Source organism: Crassostrea angulata, chromosome 5 (assembly GCF_025612915.1).
Source record: "Crassostrea angulata isolate pt1a10 chromosome 5, ASM2561291v2, whole genome shotgun sequence".
Classification (NCBI taxonomy): Eukaryota; Metazoa; Mollusca; class Bivalvia; order Ostreida; family Ostreidae; genus Magallana; species Magallana angulata.
Genome location: NC_069115.1, coordinates 16779841 through 16799071, shown reverse-complemented (window position 1 = coordinate 16799071; position 19231 = coordinate 16779841). Strand labels below are relative to the sequence as shown.

Genomic DNA, 19231 nt, shown 5'->3' with positions numbered 1-19231 from the left:
TATCGGTTTCTCGAGTTCTCTTTGCATAAAGAAATTGCACTCGAAAAATTTAACTGTGAAAGAAGTCTTCATATCATTTACAAAGAAATAGCTAAAAAGTGATTTACATAAAGACACTCTTGTTGTTTTGCCGACGGGCCACGGGAAAAGTATGATTTATACGCACGGTCACTATAATCTTAATGTACAATGCAAATATTTTTTTCCAGATTTTTTACATGAGTATTAAACAATTTTTACGCTTAAAATTTTATACAATATTAGACATTTTGCTTATATTTTTTGGGACGTAAAATGTTCTCTCATATTACAAATTGTAGCATTAGTTGGAAAAAAGAACTGAAACAACTATAAAAAATGGTTTTGTTTATTGGGATTGACATATTTAATGAACACGAAAAACATGAATCGGCTCAGTTTGATATTACATGTACAGACTCAACAGATCGATACTTGATTGTAATATGAAGCAGCAGCAATAGAGGGCGCGTCAATCAAGCCAGGAATCCCTTGCTTCGATGGCGGTGATGACCTGTCTCTTCCAAACGATAGAGACAGAAGACCAGTCTAATATTTGAACGATAGAGACAGAGAACCAGTCCATAGTCTTTTTATAGTGTTAAATATCAGCCAATCAGAGAGCTGATATTTCAACAAAAATATTCGGCGATTGAATTTTTAAGTTAATTAAGGATTCAACAAAAATCTACATTTTAGTACATTTCAAAATCGGTAATAAATATTTTATTTTATTTTCAGTTATGATATCCAATCTTGTACAAATATATTTGCTGAAACTCCTGTTATTAAAGGTGACGTATATATATCAATTGTTAATCATTCCAATTATTTATGTCGATTGGAAGGACATAAGGCGAAGTAAAAACTTTATATTATAGCTTTCGTTCATGGATAAATGTGTTTTTTAAACAGAGTAATTTTAAGATTATTTTCTTGATATAACAATTAAAGCATGTGAAGTTGAAGAACATACCTGTAAACCGAAAGTAAATATTCCAATGAAAGATCTATTTATTACTCCTCAAATAGTTTCACAATGATTTTTAATTTAAATTCCACTATTTTATACACTGCAAGTTGACACATAAGTAGTTAAGTTCCATAAACATAATGATACTTATGATTTGAAATAGTGGTGGTGTTGGCGTACGCAGGTTGTGTAAAACCTGTTTACGTACTCTATTAACTGGGATAATTACCTACGCGGTTAAGTCTTGTATTGTTGAAAAAAGTAAGAATTTTTTCCATCTTTGATTAAAGACGCATTTCAAAACTTGGCTGAGCATCTTTTATTAAAAAATGAAATTATTCACACAATTTCACAGTGGAATATTTTGCGGAGTAATATCTGGCAAACGGGAGAGTATAATGGCATTATAAGTTTGATGACCTGATGGCGTGTATTTTTGTGAAATACAGATCTGTGCAATGAAATAATAGTTCTACTTTATTGCATAGATCATAGTATTCTTATAACATTTCAAGGGGTATTTTGGTACAATGACCAGGCGGTGGTTTTTTTTAAATTACTAGTGCAAAGAAAAAAATAAAAGTTCTATTTTATGACATTTGTAATTGTATACTCTATTTGAAATAACAAAATATAAGATGACTTCATATAAATTAATTTCATAATGATAAAAAATACCGCTAGTGTATAACGACCTGATGACCTGATGAATTTTAACAGTTAATATAACATCGTTATTAATTAACTTAAGATCTAAAAAAAAATCTCTTGAAAGGGTAAAGCAATATGATCTATTCAATAATAATTTTGCGATCTGGAAATTATGGTTCAAAAGTCGGATGAATTTTGGATTATCTATACCCTGGTTCCTGAGGCAAAACATTGCATACTTTTGGTATTAAGAGACCTTTAAGCCTTTAATGGAATTTTTTTTAACAATATCCACAGTTTCATTTATAATACACACAACATGCATACAGCTTAGTTTTACAAGTATACAGTGCACAGGATATTAAAGTAGATTTCCTAAAATAGAATACATATTTAATTCAATATTACTGACAACTGACTTGATCTCCCACGACTGTGAAAGTGCAGAGAAATATTACAAAATTTAACACATTTCACTATGTGGCCATATTGGTCCCGCCCAAAGGCATGCACTCATGACCCAGGAGCCATAATTTTTACAATTTAGGTAGACGTCTTTGTGGACATCATATCAATGCATTTAGGTTTCTTTTTCAAATATGTATGGTAGTAGAGAAGTTTTTTCTTAAGATTTAAGACACTTGTACTATATGACAATTTTTTACTCATCTTAGGTTCTAAACCCTGACCGAGGAACCATGCACTTTATAATTCAGTTAGAGGTCTTCTTGGACATAATAACCATGTATTTAGATTTTCATAAATCTGTATGGGAGTAAATAATAATATTTTGTTAGATTTTTACATTTGTAGCGTTTCCGAGTTTTAATCCACTTTAATGATGTCGTTATGTTTGGTAGCGTAATGTAAATCTTTGTATTATATTCCGGTAGTAATTAATTTCTTCTAATGAGATTAACGCAATTCAAAAAGATACAAATGTTTATTTATTTAAAATCCAAAAGTAGAATAAAATATAATCCAAATGACAATCACATAATAAATCCAAAATACGTGTAAATGAATGAAAGGCACTAAAATCCAATTAAACAATCAAAACATTTCTCATCTCACTTCTCTCACCCTCTTTAATTTTTCCGGCTATATATACCCAATTACTCCTCTCACTCCTCCTTTACTCCCCATGAACTTTCCTAAGGCCAGGCTATAAATCTAAAGACTGTAAATCACTACTCCTCTTGCTCCCCACACTATCTATTATCTAACACTCTCCTCCTAATGCAATTAACTGCTCCCCATGACCTGTTCACAGTCAGGATTAACAAAGTAATTAATCTAAGCTAAGGGATACGCATTAAATAATGACGACAAACTAATCTACTGGATAAATAAATAAAAAGTAGAAAAATATTAAAATAAAATTAATTATGCTACATTTCCCCCTGCTTAGATTTTGCACACCGTTCAAAATAGGAAAATGCAAATTAAAAAATGATATGCTTGAATAAAATATGCCTTTCAAACATAAAACCAATATACAAAAATATGTAAAAAAAAAAAAAAATCAAAAGCAAAAATAATACATTTATAAAAGAAGCAAGAATAAAAGAAAAAAATCTAACAATGCTACGAAAACATTATAAGAACAAATATTCACAGTTCATAATTTTTTATTCACATTATGTTTACAGTTTATTTACAGAAATCACTCCAAGGTAAGTCATCAGGGTAAGCAAGTAAAAGAAAGAAATAGTTTATCGGGTCAGAAATCACAATTGGCTCAGATTCTCTTGAACCAAACTCCCACTCGTTTTAGGATTCATCCATAAAATCGTTAAGAAAGTTCGAAAATACTTCGAGTGGAGAAAATTCCCTCATTTCTTCGGTGTATGAAAAGTTAATTTCTTTGATAACTTCAGTTATTCCTTCCCCATAAGAAACTGTTTTCTTGATTAATTGAATCGTAATCAAATTTTTCTTTTCGGATGTTTGAATTTCTGATGTTGGACTTTCGGATGTTGGAATCTCTGATGTTGGACTTTCGGATGTTGGAATCTCTGATGTTGGACTTTCGGATGTTGGAATCTCTTAAGTTGGAATGTTGGATGTTTCCTCACACTCGGAAACAAATTCTTCAGCGTTGTTTTTGTTCAGAAATAAATCTTCCTCAAATGATTCTTCATCAGACGAAATGTCCTCATAAATTTCACTTTTGATGGTATAGTCCATGATTGAATTTACAACTAATCCTGTTTCAATTGGAAAATCTTCTAAATCGTCTAAAATTTCTGTTAAACTATGTTGATTAAAGAAATGTCTTTTAAGATTAGAATTCCTGGTAAAAATACTTCCACAAATATCACATTTGAAAATTTTTTTTGCCGAAAAATGACGTTTTTTAAATGCCTCTGTAAATTCCTTTTGTATTTATAAATTATGTTACATTCAAAACATTGGTACATCTCTGAAGGTACTTATCCAAATGTTTATGTTCTGAATCGGGTTGGGGTTTTTATAATCCTGCCATGTCTTGTCTTCTTTTGTTCCATCTGTTTTAGTGGTAACAAATGTCCATCATTCTCCTCCCTGCTCCTCTCTAACGGTAATTTTTGCATCTTATCTGTATCTGGCAAGGTGGTTTGGCTCTCAGAATTTTCACTAATGTCTGAATGGTCTTCATTGTTCTCTCCTGCCACTTCATCACTAGGATATAAATTTGGAATAATGACATCGGAATCACCTTCCGGACACTGTCGAATTATACGCTGAAGTTTCAAATACACAGTTTTATTCACTTGCAATGGTTTCAGATTGTTTGCATGAATCACAACAGGTTTAGAATAAATAGAATGTTGAATCCTGTATAACACATCACTAATTTTTTTAGTCACTATCCACGGTCCACTCCAACTTCTTGCCAATTTAAGTTTTGTTTCTAGTATCTATTGTGGTTGGAAACGACACACAATATCACCAACACAAAACTTAATATTTTTCACATTAAGATCGTAACACCTCTTCTGATTTTGGCCGTTTTTCTTTGTTTCTTCCCTCGCAACTTCATGATACTGTTCTAATTCATGTTTTAACTCACGGACATATTTATTGTAGTTGGTTTGAACACTAATGACACTGTTATCCTGATCACAGAATAAATTTACAGGCATCACCATTTCTGATCCAAATGACATTCTGAAAGGACTTATTCCAGTTGTTTCATGCACTGTACTGTTGTAAGCCATTGAAATTCCATCAATGAATTTGTCCCAATCATTCTGATGTAATGAAATGTATTTTGACAGCATATCCTTTATTGTGCGGTTCAACCTTTCTACCATTCCATCTGTTCTTGGGTGAAACGGAGTTGTATGGGTTTTATGGATTCCAAGTAATGAACACAAGTTTTGAAAAAGTTGACTTTCGAATTGTCGGCCTTGATCTGTATGCAAAGCATAAGGGCATCCATAACGTTTAACCCGTCCTTTGATTATAACATTGGCCACAGTTTCGGCTTCCATATTTGGAATCGGGAATATTTCCACAAATTTGGTAAAGTAATCTGCTACCACAAGAATATACACATTTCCACTCTCAGATTTTGGAAACGGTCCAGCGATGTCTGCTGCAATTCTTTCCCAACGTCCTCCAGTTATAAATGATTTCATAGCACTTTGTTTTTGTCGTTGTGGATTTTTCCTTTCTTCACACACATGACACGATTTCACATAATCGCGAATTTTTTGCCAATAATACAAACTTTGATTCATTTTTCGAACAATCCTCTGAATTCCAAGATGTCCAGAAACTGGCGAATCATGTAAGTACCACATCACTACCTCACGCATATTCTTTAGTGTACAAATCTTCAATTTCAACCCACTTGATACACAAAACACGTTGATATATCTCCAATATTTCCCATCTGTTGTACCAAAATTTGCACTCGGGGTCAAGTTTTGTCACTTCGCTAGTAGGTGGTTTATTTTCAGATCCATATTTTTCAAATAATTAAAGAATGGGTCCAATTCCTGTGTCATTTTCTTGCTGTTTTCGGATTTCCTCATAAGTAAGTTGTAAATCAGGTATTTCGCGTTGTTTTGCGCGACGTGGACGATTTTGTTTCCTTTTTTTAGTTGTTACTTCCTCAGGCACAGAATCAATTTTCTCTTCATTTGTCACATTGAATAGCTGAAAAATATCAACTGTGATGTCGTTCGTCATTTGGTCTAATTTGAATTTTCCCGCAGATCTTTCACACGTGTCACAAAATCACCATCATAGTCTTTATGATTTTCCTTACACTGTTTACACATTCCCTCAGTTGATCCTTCTTTGGGTAATCTTGAAAGTGCATCAGCATTTGCATGTTGTTTTCCTGCCTGATGAATGATTGTAAAGTCATATGGTCCTAATTGTTGTAACCTTCGGCATATTTGTCCATCTGGTTCTTTGAATTTATGAAGCCAAGTTAACGATCCGTGATCCGTTCTCAAGATAAATTCTCTTCCTAACAAATAATGCTTATAGTATTCCACAAATAAATCACTGCCAACATTTCCTTTCGGGTTACACAATAGTTGTTCTCAGCGGCGCTCAATGTTCTACTTTCATAAGCTATAACTTTTTCTCTTCCATTCTGAATTTGTGAAAGAACACATCATATGGCCTCATTACTTGCATCTGTGTCTAAAATAAAACTTCCATCATTAATATCTGGATATCCTAAAATTGGCACATTTTGTAATTTCCTTTTTAGTTCTTCAAAAGCTCGATCACACTCCTCTGTCCATATCCATTTGTTGTTTTTGATCGTTAGAGTGCAAACATTTTGCAATACTGGCAAAATCCTTTTTATAGTTCCTATAATAAGACACTAATCCAAGAAAACTTCGTAATTCTGTTACATTGTTTGGTGTTGGTATCTTTTCAATTGATTCAATTTTGGCAGGGTCTGTCTTGATTCCCGTCTCAGAAACCACATATCCGAGAAATGACACTTCTTTCTTAAAAAATGAACATTTCTTTGCCTTAAGCCTCAAATTAGCTCCATCCATTTTATCTAACACCTTCTTCAAATTCTCCAAATGCTCATCAAAACTCTTTCCATACACAATTATATCATCTAGATAAAGTACAGCCACATTCCACTGTAGTCCACTTAATGTTCTCTCAATAATTCTCTGAGAAGTCGCTGGAGCATTACATAATCCAAAGGGCATAACATTGTATTGGTATAACCCTCTTCTTGGTGTAGCAAAGGCAGTTTTCTTCTTGTCCTCATTTGACATAGGCACTTGGTGATACGCCATATTCAAATCCAATGACGAAAACCAAACTGAGCTAGCCAACGCATCCAGGTTATCATCTGTCGTAGGAATCGGATATGCATCCTTTATCGTCTTTGCATTCAGTCTACGATAATCAAAGCACACTTGCCAACTTTTATCCTTCTTTTGTACAAGAACAAGTTGCGACGACCATGGACTGCTGGATTTCTCAATTATTCCCTGATCAAGTAGTTTCCCTATTTCTTGATCTAGAATCTCTCTCTTAAATAGTGGAACTCTCCGCGGCGCCTCCTTGAACGGCATTCCATCACTCAACTCAATTCTATGCTCACCAACACTAATTATCTGCAAAACTCCATCTGGGCCAGCAAACACATTCCTCTTTTCATAGAGAAATTCCTTTAACTTTTCAGACTTCTGGGAATTTAAATTCACAATCCCATTTTCATAGACTGGTTTCAAATACTCTGGTAGTTCTTGAGTATCTCTCTTGCTAATTGCTGCCACAATATCACCTTTGTCTCAAAATGGTTGACTCACATATGTCACTGGCACAAACAATGCAATTTCAGTATTTCTCGGTACAGTAATTTCACGATCTCCTGGATTATAGAGACGAATGTACAATTCTGTATTCTTTGCATCGATAAGTGTTCTCACAACTCCTAGTTTATACGAATTCACAAAAACTGTCAACGGCATTGGAATTCCAATTTCTCCATTTGCATTCTTAAGCACAGATCTCACAACAATTTCATGTCTTCCAGGAATAGAAACAGAATCCAAATTATAAATTTTCCTTGTTTGACAAACTTCATTAACATATGCACCTTCTTCTTGATTATAAGCCAAACTCAAAGCACAAAGTTCATAGTTCCAATTACATTTGAACTTCACAATAAAATCTTCTCCTAAAAAATCATGTGTGACTCCTCCAACAAATACACGAAATTCAATATCAATGTCCTTCAAAGTAAGAATCATATGCATTTTAGCAGTTCCCAAAATTTTCAGTTTACGTCCATCAGCTGATAAAAATTTACTTTTCACTTGCTCTAGTACAGGTCTATTATCCACAGTAATGCTATAAAACGTTTCCTCCTTGATAAATGTTTTCCTTGCTCCAGTGTCAATCTTCCATGTTAACTGTGTTCCCTGAATCAAACCATTAATAAAAAAAATCCTTTCTTCCTGGAATTAAAATTTCACATACCTCTGTTTTCCTCTCAACATCACAATATTTACTTTCATTGAGCTTTTCCGCCATATAATCAGGATTGCACGGTTGTTACAACCACTATTGATATAAAACCACTATTGAAATAAATAACTTCAATAGTGGTTGGGAATGCATTTAATTAGAAAAATCACTTTGCAACCACTATTGAAATAAAACCACTTTTGAAGTAAAATATTTAAATAAAATATTTAAATAGTGTTTCGGGATATATTCCATTTTGAAAATCAATTTACAGACACTGTTGAAGTACATCTACTCTTAAAATTATTTTTTCCATCATAGCTTAGAATGAATTTTTTTTATTAATATTACTTTGAAAATTTATATTTTTTTCTTTACATTTCTCTTTCTACAAACATATCATGTCATATAGTATTGTATATTATTTGCACAATAGTGAAAATTTTGTAAATTGCCAGAACTTCTATTCAAACCCCCTGTATATTGAATAATTATTTATTGCTAAATATTATTATAAATATTACCATTAATATAAATTATTTCAATAGTGGTTGGGGATGTACTTCACTACGACCACTATTGAAATATATAATTTCAATAGTGGTTAAGGATGCTATTCATTTCAACCACAATTGAAATAATTTAGTTCAATAGTGGTTGGGGGTGTACTTCATTACGACCACTATTTATATAATAGTGTTGTGTTGTGCACGTACTATGCCTAAATAGTAATCAGGGTTTGATACATAGTGCACGAGCCGGAGGCGAGTGCACTATGTATCAAACCCTGACTACTATTTAGGCATAGTACATGCACAACACAACACTATTGTTATTATTATACCGACTGTTGAATATACTGACGTGATTTGCTATATTTAAGTAGCTGTGACGTTCGAGTGTTGACAAGTCCCTATAAATTATCACTGGAAACGCAAGCTTTTGGTTTGTTTGTTTTTCAAATTATTCAATTGATTTGATTGTTTATTTAATCAACAAGTTGTTGTACAAGAAAAAGTCAACAAAGGTTTATGTTCTTTTCAAGAAATGAGAGACGTTTGGCCTTACCGAGAAAAAACTCGAAATGCTTAGCAGACGAAATCTCCTTGAGTTTTTTTCTTGTACATTCTTTATCAAGCGTCATTAAAAAAAGCGTTTTTGTGATTCTCATGTAGAATTTCTTTGAAAAATGTTCAATCAATTTGTTCAAAAGTTTATATGAAACTTTAACTTTAAAATTACCGTCAATAATGAAGTGTTTTTGGAATAATGAATAATTTTAATTGCTTGATGTCAGTCGTATATTTCTACGTTTTATATATATAATACCGATAGTTTCAATAACGGCTAATTTATCGTAGCGGTAATGCGTTGGGCTTTAAGCTTGAATAATTTTAGCGTTGTGAGTTCGAATCCCGCTATCGGCGCTTGAAAGATTTTCATTGAAAACATTTGCCGTGCTCTATTTCGGCATAGTATGCTTACGCTATATTAATTCTTTAATACTATGCAAAAATAGATGAGTATTGAATATATAGTGACAAACTGACAGAAGGCATAATAATGAAATATATTATTTATTACATATCTAACCACAATTGAAATAATTTATTTCATTCAATATTGGTCTTAATGAAGTACATCCCCAACCATTATTGTAATTATTTATTTTAATAGTATATTCATTATTACATAAATCTATAATGACATATAAGCTATAAATTATTTTTTTAATATGCAGGGGTTTTGAATAGAAGTCCTGGCAATTTCAAACGTTGCAAGGTAAAGAAAAAATATGAAAACAATTTTATATGTTAATCTGCGAGGATTGGTTATTTCTGCACAACAATGAACATCCTAAAATAAGTACATTTATATCATAGTCTTGATTACTATTACCGTAAAATATGCAAATCTTTAGTACCTTAATTGTGTATTTGAATTGTTTGTTAGACAAATATATATGCATATGCATGTTTCTACACAGCAGTGAAAATTGTCACATAATTGTGCATTTGATATTATTCGTTAGATTTCTTGCATTTCAAAATAGTTTGCAAAATAGGATATACAACTTCTTTCTTTCCAAAAGTGTTACAATAGTGATTACATAGTTATATTTATAAAGTAATTCATTCCCATCTAAGATTAAAAAAAATAATTTAATAGTAGTTGAACTTTAATGGTGTCTGTAAAATAGTTCTTATCATGAAATACATCCCCAACTTCTTTTAAAATCATTACTGAATAGTGGTTGTATTTCAATAGTGGTTGCAAAGTGATTTTTCTAATGAAATACATCCCCAACCACTATTGAAATAATTTATTTCAATAGTGGTTTTATTTCAATAGTGGTTGCAAGGTGATTTTTCTAATGATATACATTCCCAACCACCATTGAAATAATTTATTTCAATAGTGGTTTTATTTCAATAGTGGTTGCAAGGTGATTTTTCTAATGATATACGTCCCTAACCACTATTGAAATAAATTCACTATTGAAATAAATTATTTGAATGATGTTCCAGGATGTATTCCATTTTATAATCAATTTACAGACACTGTTGAAGTACAACTACTATTACAATTATTTTTTCAATCGTAGCTTAGAATGAATTTCTTTATAAATATTACTTTGAAAATTTATATTTTTTTCTTTACATTTCTCTTTCTACAGACATATCATGTTCTATGAATATTGCATATTATTTGTACAATAGTGAACATCTTGTAATTTGCCGGAACTTCTATTCAAACCCCCTGTATATTGAATAGATATTTATTGATAACTGTTATCATCAATATCACTATTGAGAAAAATTATTTCAATAGTGATTGGAGTGTACTTCATTACCACCACTATTGAAATATATTATTTCAATAGTGGTTAAGGATGCGTTTCATTTCAACCACTATTGAAATAAATTATTTCAATAGTGGTAAGGGATATCTTTCATTTTAACCACCTTTGAAATAAAGTATTTCAATAGTCGTTGATGATGCATTTCAGTTTATTGTATATCATTATGCCTGTTTGTAACACTTTCCTTTCTGCTTGGAGAGTTTCTAAGAAGATAAGAAGTATGTCTTATGATATGATAAATTCCTTTTTAATCATGATTTACTTAGATTTTTCTTTATATGGTCATGTTTTCCATACCACCAGTCAACTGCAACTGAGAGTGTTAAGCACAATAGGCATAGAAATGACATGCATCCCTACCACTTTTGAAAATATTTCATTTCAATAGTGGTTGAAATGAAACGCATCTTTAACCACTATTGAAATAATATATTTCAATAGTGGTTGAAATGAAACGCATCCTTAACCACTCTTGAAATAATTTATTTCAATAGAGGTTGAAATGAAACGCATCTTTAACCACTATTGAAATAATTTATTTCAATAGTGATTGAAATAAAACGCATTCTTAACCACTTTTAAAATAATATATTTCAATGAAGTACACCCTTAACCACTATTGAAATAATTTTTCTCAATAGTGATATTTATAATAATATTCATCAATAAATAATTATTTAACATGCAGGGGGTTTGAATAGAAGTTCTGGTAAATTACAAGATGTTTACTATTGTGCAAATGATATACAATATTCATAGAACATGATATGTCTGTAGAAAGAGAAATGTAAAAAAAATATATATATAAATTTTCAATATTAAGTAATATTTAAAAAGAAATTCACCCTAACCTACGATTGAAAAAATAATTGTAATGGTAATTGTACTTCAACAGTGTCTTTAATTGATTTATAAAATGGAAAACATCCCGGAACATTATTTAAATAATTTATTTCAATAGTGACTGTATTTCAATAGTGGTTGCAAAGTGATTCTTCAAATGAAATACATCCCCAACCACTATTTAAATAATTCATTTCAATAGTGGTTTTATTTCAATAGTGGTTGCAAAGTGATTTTTCTAATGAAATGCATTCCCAACCACTATTGAAATAATTTATTTTAATAGTGGTTTTATTTCAATAGTGGTTGCAACATAGCAGGTAGAAAACAGGTTGAAAAAAACTGTCTTACGTGGATTTATAATTATTTTAACAGAAACTCAATAAGAAATATCAATAGATAATAATTTCTAATATATAAAAACTGCTATTAAACAACCCAACTTTTGTAATTTCCAACTTATACTGCACTATTGTTAAATTTCCCTAAACAAACCTCTAAATACTTACTTGAGGCATACATGTACCGACAATCTTTATTATATTAAAAAATCGCAATACCTAATTTGTGGATATATGTTATAATTGTATTTTCAGTGATATATAGGCACGATTGGCCAGGTTTTTCATTATTTATTTTGTATTATATTTATAATTGGTTGGGATAACACATATCACTAAATTAGATTTTTAATTACTTACTGACTTACTTATATTGCATAAAACATATATTATTTGAGGTCATGTATTTCGTTTTAATATATATATAAAATATAAAACACCACTTTTATATAATCATCCCATTTTTTTTTACCAGGAGTTAAAATGTTGTTTTGTTGGATCTATTTATATTGGAATTATACAATAATAGAACATTTAAAGAATCGTCTAAAATGTTTGGATAATTATTAAAAGTTTTAGGTCACCTGAATCGCCCAGATGACATATTACGATTGGTCTTCGTCCGTCGTCATGCGTCTGTGCGTCGTCCATCGTGCGTTACCAATTTAACATTTTTAACTTCTTGAAAACTACAGGACCAGTTGTAACCGGTTTTGGTATAAAGTATCTCTAGAGTAAGAGGTTTATAATAATTATCATTGTGAAATTATGACCATACCATTCCATCCCGGAGCCTCCTTGGCGGGGCCAAATAAGCAAAAAATGTTCTTCACTACTCTCACACATGTTTGAAAACACTAAATAAAAGATTATGATGTCAATGAAGCCCTTTACCAATTTGTAGAATTCATGGCCCTTGGGTCAGTGGTTCAGGCCCAATTTGTATGTAATAAATCTAATAAAAATTTTCTTTCTTTCTCATATATATATAAATTTAAGTAAAACCAAACGCATGATTATGGTGTCCATGATTCCTTCTACCATGAATTTGGAAATTCATGGTCCCTGGGTCAAAGGTTCAGGCCTTGCGACGCGGTAAATTTGTCCATATAGTGAAAATGAATTAAATATAAGAAAATCTTCTCTACTCTATATATGTCTGAAAAAAAACCCAACTATATGCATGATCATGATGTCCATAAAGCTCTTTATAAATTGTGAATTTCATTTTTCCTTGGCCAAGGGTTCAGTCTATAAGGCGGGGTTATTAATCTATATTGTGAAAATGTATTTAATCTTAGAAATCTTCTTCTCTACTACATGTACCATAGTAAAGGGAGATAAAAAGAATGCATTAATATGATGTCCATGACAATTTCTACATAAACTTTAGTATTCATTGCCCCATGGGTCAACAGTTAAGGAACTATGGCGGTGTCATATAGTGAAATTGTATTGAATGTTAAAAAATCTTCATGGTCTCTAGGTCAGGTGTTAAAGCCCATGGGGCCGTAGTTAAGGCTATTTATTAAAGAAGGGGGAAGGGGGGTCAAATATGGCCAAATAGTGAACATGTATGTTTTAGGTCACATCCCTCGACATTACCGCTTGTTTGGTACGATATACCAGTAAAAAGAATTCGGAAGAGTGAATAGTGCTGGTCACTTATCCAACTGGACAACAACAGTACAAAAAATAGTAAAAATAAATGTATGATTTTTAGTTGGATGGCAGAGCATGAAGATCCTTATTGTTACCGACAAGCTCAAATTTTGAGCACAACCATGTTATAAATATGCGCAAAAAATGTAAACAGTTTTTATATTTAATCTCTTTTATTATTTGAATAAGATTGTTATGAATATCTTTCATTTTGAATATTGCACTCTTTAAAAACATCAACTGTTTTTAACTGCAAAAATATTCATCTAATTAACCATCTCTTAATCATATTTCGGATATGTAAATAAGACAGGGTAAGTGCTTACGAATAAACTGTTTTAACGACTTTTCTATTAACAAAATATCACGTGACAATTTTGCGAGCAAATTAGTTTATGTTTACTGAAGTTAGTGCTAAAGAAGACGATGTTTTTAACAAAGGCAGCCTGAAGAACTGCAAAATATGTATCATTATTAATTAGGGCCCGCTCTGCGAGCGCCCTATAATGATCAGTCTGTCCGTCAGTCCTTCCGTCCGTCTGTCCGTCCGAGATATCTTGTTGGGGGCTTCTTCTCTCCAATTGGCTCAATCTGACTCATTCTTCACCCACAGAGTGCCTTTGGGTAAAGAAACTGCAGTTACCTTGAACCATGTTTGTAGGTTGACGCTGAAGGTCAAAGCAGAATTATATGAAAAATTCTTGTCCGGAGCATATCTTTTTCCCTTTGGTCCAGTCTTGCTCATATTTAACTCACAGAGTGTCTACGATCAAAGGGTGTGCAGAAACCTTTAATGATATTTGTAGATCAAGTGTCAAGGTCATATTGGATCATGCATTAAAGTTTTATGCCAGCTGGAAAATGTTAAAGTTATAGATCAATGTCAAAGCCAAATTTTGTGAAATGCTTTTCATCCTATCGTCCAATATTTTATCGGGCCCTTTGAAATGGTCACCATTTAAATATTGTCTAGTTTTGTACATATTGTTTTATTGATTTTTTACATTATTGTGCTCGTTAGGAAAATTTGGAATATGGATGAATCTTACCCTGTTCGATAATTACCAGAGCGTGCAATGCAAACAAACGGCCGTTTAATATATTAATCCAGATTGAATTAAATTAAAATAATTCGTCGCAAAGAGGAAGGGTTAACTTCGAACTGTGGTTAAATTTTGCAAATTAAATAAGTTGCTGCAGGAAATATTAAATAATGGGAATAGACTTGGATTCTTGGAGATTAAGAATTGGGACCCATATTACTTGTTTAAGGAAAAAAAAATCCTTACTTAGTTATTTGATTACATCTAAATGAATAACATTTTATGTCAACAATTATTTACTTCTGTGTTTAATTTGATTTGGTTTGCGTGTTGATATTGAAGAAAATTTTGGTCCCCTTTAGAATTTAAGTTTTTTCTGGAATGTAATGATAAACCCACTGGATACAAAGGCCCGATGTTTTCTGATTTGGATACAGTGTTATATATTGGTGATTACATCCAAACATACAGACATCCAAAAGGCATATGAAACACCATGAAGAATATTTGTAGTTAATGAATTGTAAAACTTTATCACTACTAATTCCAATGCTTTATCTAGGACAAAACGACAAATTAGAAATGTTTCACACTGTTTACCCCTTACTGCGTTGAGAGTTTGCACTCTCTGTTGTCAAACAAGTGACACACTTGCAATTTTTTATTTAAATGCGATGCTTTGGGTATTTCTCTTTTTAAATACTAGTTTGCTGTCTTTGATTTTCATTGTCGAAACGAACAAAGATTTTGTTGCAAAGATGGAGCAAGTATATTGGTGAAAAAAGCAACAAATGTTTCTTATATATGTAATTAAATTAGATCCGATTTCAAGTTTTTTCATCAGAAGGTACTAAGCAATTAATCGAACAATTTGAATTACATTTCTAAGTCATTTGAGAAATAGCTATGACATCAATATATATATATATAAAAGCAATTTAATGGCAGTTTTTACGATATACTGTAACGTTTTCCTTGACAAAACTAAAAAAATAGTATATGATAATGTAACATGTAGTTCTAAAAGATCTAAACATAAGAATCGGGGGCACTTCATATAGTAGCCACATTCCTAAAAAAGAACAAGTGAAGGTCATAGAGTGTCTAGTACATTGGAACAAAAAAGGAAAGTTTGACATCAAATTTAAAGGACCAGAAAATGTGTGTTTCTTATGCTCTTAAATATTTTTCAGAAGTTTTTTAAAATCATAAAAACTGTAAATTTCAAAGCATGGGATTATGTAAAGGGCATCAAAAGTGCTTGAATATATTTGTTATCAGTGTTATAATTATCTCAAGAATAGTGAAGTATCACCTTGCTTCATTGGTAATATTATGAGCATCCCAGATGTTAAAGATGAGTTGAAAAGCCTCGCACAGCAAGAACAGCTGTTGATAAATCCTATAGAATGCCTTTTATGAAAATAAAAGAATTACGAAGGGGTGGTCAATAAGGTATCAAATGCAATGGTGTGTAATGTTCATGCAGATGTAAACAAAACAGTCAGATTGATTCAAAGAAACATGAATGAGAGTAAAACTATACCTGTTAAATTTAAAAGTCACATTGCATTTGAACAAGTATGACCAGAAAAATTTCTAAAAGCAGCTAAATGGTTAAAGAATTTAAGCAACTTTTTTTTCAAAATAAAGGTATAAGATTAGTGTTAAAGAAGATTGGATGGTAGATTCTCATTATTGACAATCCTCTTATGCAGAGGACAATGTCTGCAAAGAAGATAATGAAAGTGATATAGGGGGGCAGAACAGCGACATAGAGGCTAAAAATTTGGACACACGTTAACATCTGGTAGACTTTAAAGAGTTTAATAAATTACTATGTCTTGCTCCAGCAGAGGGAAACGCACCTTAGTACATGTATGTTTCAAGACAAGTTTTCAGAATTCCTCTGCTTTTAAAGTTGATATTGTGGTCAACCTTGTGAGGATAATAATAACAGAATTACACCTTTGTCTTGTGATATGCATTTTAACAAAAGTACACGCCATAAGAGCATTTCATTAATCATGTCATAATACGATATAAAGACAGAACCAATCTAGTGTGATTGAGACAAAGAACCAGTCGAAGCGTAGTCTACTTTTTTTTTTAGAGATAGAGAAACAGTATATTTTCTCCAAAGAATTCAACAGAGAAAATATCATTGAGGAACTGTAAAAAAGATTGAGTAAGTTTTTAATAAAAATTTGCATAATCTAAACTAAAATTACAAACCGAGTTTAGCAAAAGAATTTGATCCGTGATTGATCCGTGTGTAAATAAAAACAAATTAGGAGGGGAGATCTGATTAGGAAGTAACGAAAAGCATTTCTGCATAAGATACGTGTAGGCGAACATCACCTTTAAACCTGAAACGAAAGTTTAAGTGAGCATTTCTGTAAGTTGCCTTTGTGGCCCCCAGGGATCATGATTTGATCAACCTTTAATATCCCTCACAGGTAACTCAGGGTTCATTCACACAAATTATAACGTTTTTGGCCGAATGGTTTTTGAAAAGTGCCACTAAGTTTTCAAAAATTCTTTTCGTGAAAAAGGCGTGACCTTTCCTTTTAACAAACTTAAGCCCCATCCCCTCCTCATCATATGATGCTTTGTCTAAACTTTGGTTGAAATTGACCAAATGGTTCTGGGAGGAAGTGAAAATGTGAAAGGTTTACGAACAGACAGACGGACGCCAGACAAAGAGTGATCAGAAAAGCCAACGAGCTTTCAGCTTTAGTGAGTTGAAATCGTCTGAAAAATCTTCTTTATGTTAAAAAATGCCCCCCCCCCCTCCCCCAATATATAATACGACGGACCCATCAAAATATAAAGGACAAACTGATTTACATCATTTAAGTTTCCTTAGCCTCTATTACAATTGGCGCAATAGCACTTTACAGCACTTTGCAATTAAATTGTTTTGCATTTGCACGAGCTATCGCATACGTTGCACGAACTCTTGCATTCGTTGCATGTGTTTTTGTGGTCGCATCAAGTCTCTCTAAATTGTGGACATGCACACTATTGAGACGCGACCGAATGCGATCCAAATTATAGTAATGCAACGCACAAACATTGGTACGAATATTTTACAGCCTTTTTTCTGCTCGCAAGAGCGGTGCACCTTTTTTAAGATCTTAAGATAAATCGCAGCTGTTTTTCGTGTGTTTTGCGACCATGAGTCTGTTGTTTAACGTGTTTCATGTAATCTTGCAACGTATTACTATCATTAAGGTCTTCTGTTGTAAAAACGGAAGACCTTATTGTTTTCGTTCGTTTTCTTTTTCCCTACTATCATTTTTTATTTCTTACATGTGCAGGCGATTTCCCTGAAATGGCTCAACCGATTTTCATGAAACTTTTAGATCTAATAGACAATAATCCGAACTTAATAAACATTTTTTTTTATTTTGATAACGTAATTTCCGTGCTTGAGAAAATGACGTTTTAGCGATTTTCAGAGGGTCGGCTTGTCCAAGGATCTCCTCCTAAACGGTAGAAGATATTGAGTTCAAACTTTCAGGGATTGTGGACAAGAGGTTGTAGATGTGCTATTTGGCATTCAAATTTGTCATGCTCAAAAGGCATTTGAGCTCGCCTGGTCCCAAAAATTGAGACTAAAAAAAAGTCGTAATTTTTCATGGTTCTCTTAGTTTATCTCTTTTCTGAAAAATATTTTGTTAACACATCTAATGTAAATAAAGTTTATATTTACAAGAACTTTTATTTGATATAAAGAAAAAGGGGCTGGCCCCTCAAATTAGGGGACCAAAGGGCTCTAAAGTCTTTCATCTGTAGCCCTTTACTGAGGGATATTTTGTGAAAGGTTATAGAAGCAAATATGTTTTTCTTACAGTTTTGTTTTCAAGCAATGTAACAATTTTATCATTTGTTACGTAATTAGGGGTTTTTAGGGGCCAAAAGTCAAGAATTTTGATCACCCATATATCAAAAAGGACAAATATTTTGAGTGCAGTATAGAAGAAAAGATGCTCAAAATGATGAACTTAATAATATTCAATCTTTAAAATTTCGTTAAACGGCCCCGATAAGGAGATAAGGGATCAGCCCCTTAAACGATCTTTCGCATATATCTCAAGAACGGTGACGAATTTCTAAACACTTGTTGAACAAAATGTGTTGAGATTTAAAGACCTTTATTTTGATATCAAGAAAAAGAGGCTGGCCCCTCAAAATAGGGGACCAAAGGGCTCTTAATCTTTCATCTGTAGCCCTTTACTGAGAGTATTTAATGAAAGGTTAAAAAGGCAAATATGTATATCTTACAGTTATGTTCCCAAGCAATGTAATGATTTTATCATGAGTTGCGTAATAAGGGGTTTTTAGGGGTCAAATGTCCAAAATTATTACCACCAAAATCTCA

General features: G+C 32.1%; 1 protein-coding gene across 1 annotated transcript in view; it reads left to right on the top strand.

Annotated features, from left to right (window-relative positions):
* The first annotated feature begins 764 nt into the window (after window positions 1-764).
* The window catches only part of LOC128185659 (uncharacterized), a 33707-nt gene continuing 15240 nt past the window's right edge, over window positions 765-19231 (top strand). Inside the window, exon 1 of the mRNA XM_052855280.1 lies at window positions 765-812. The gene's annotated coding sequence lies outside the window, so the exon portion shown is untranslated. The remainder of the gene's footprint in view (window positions 813-19231) is intronic.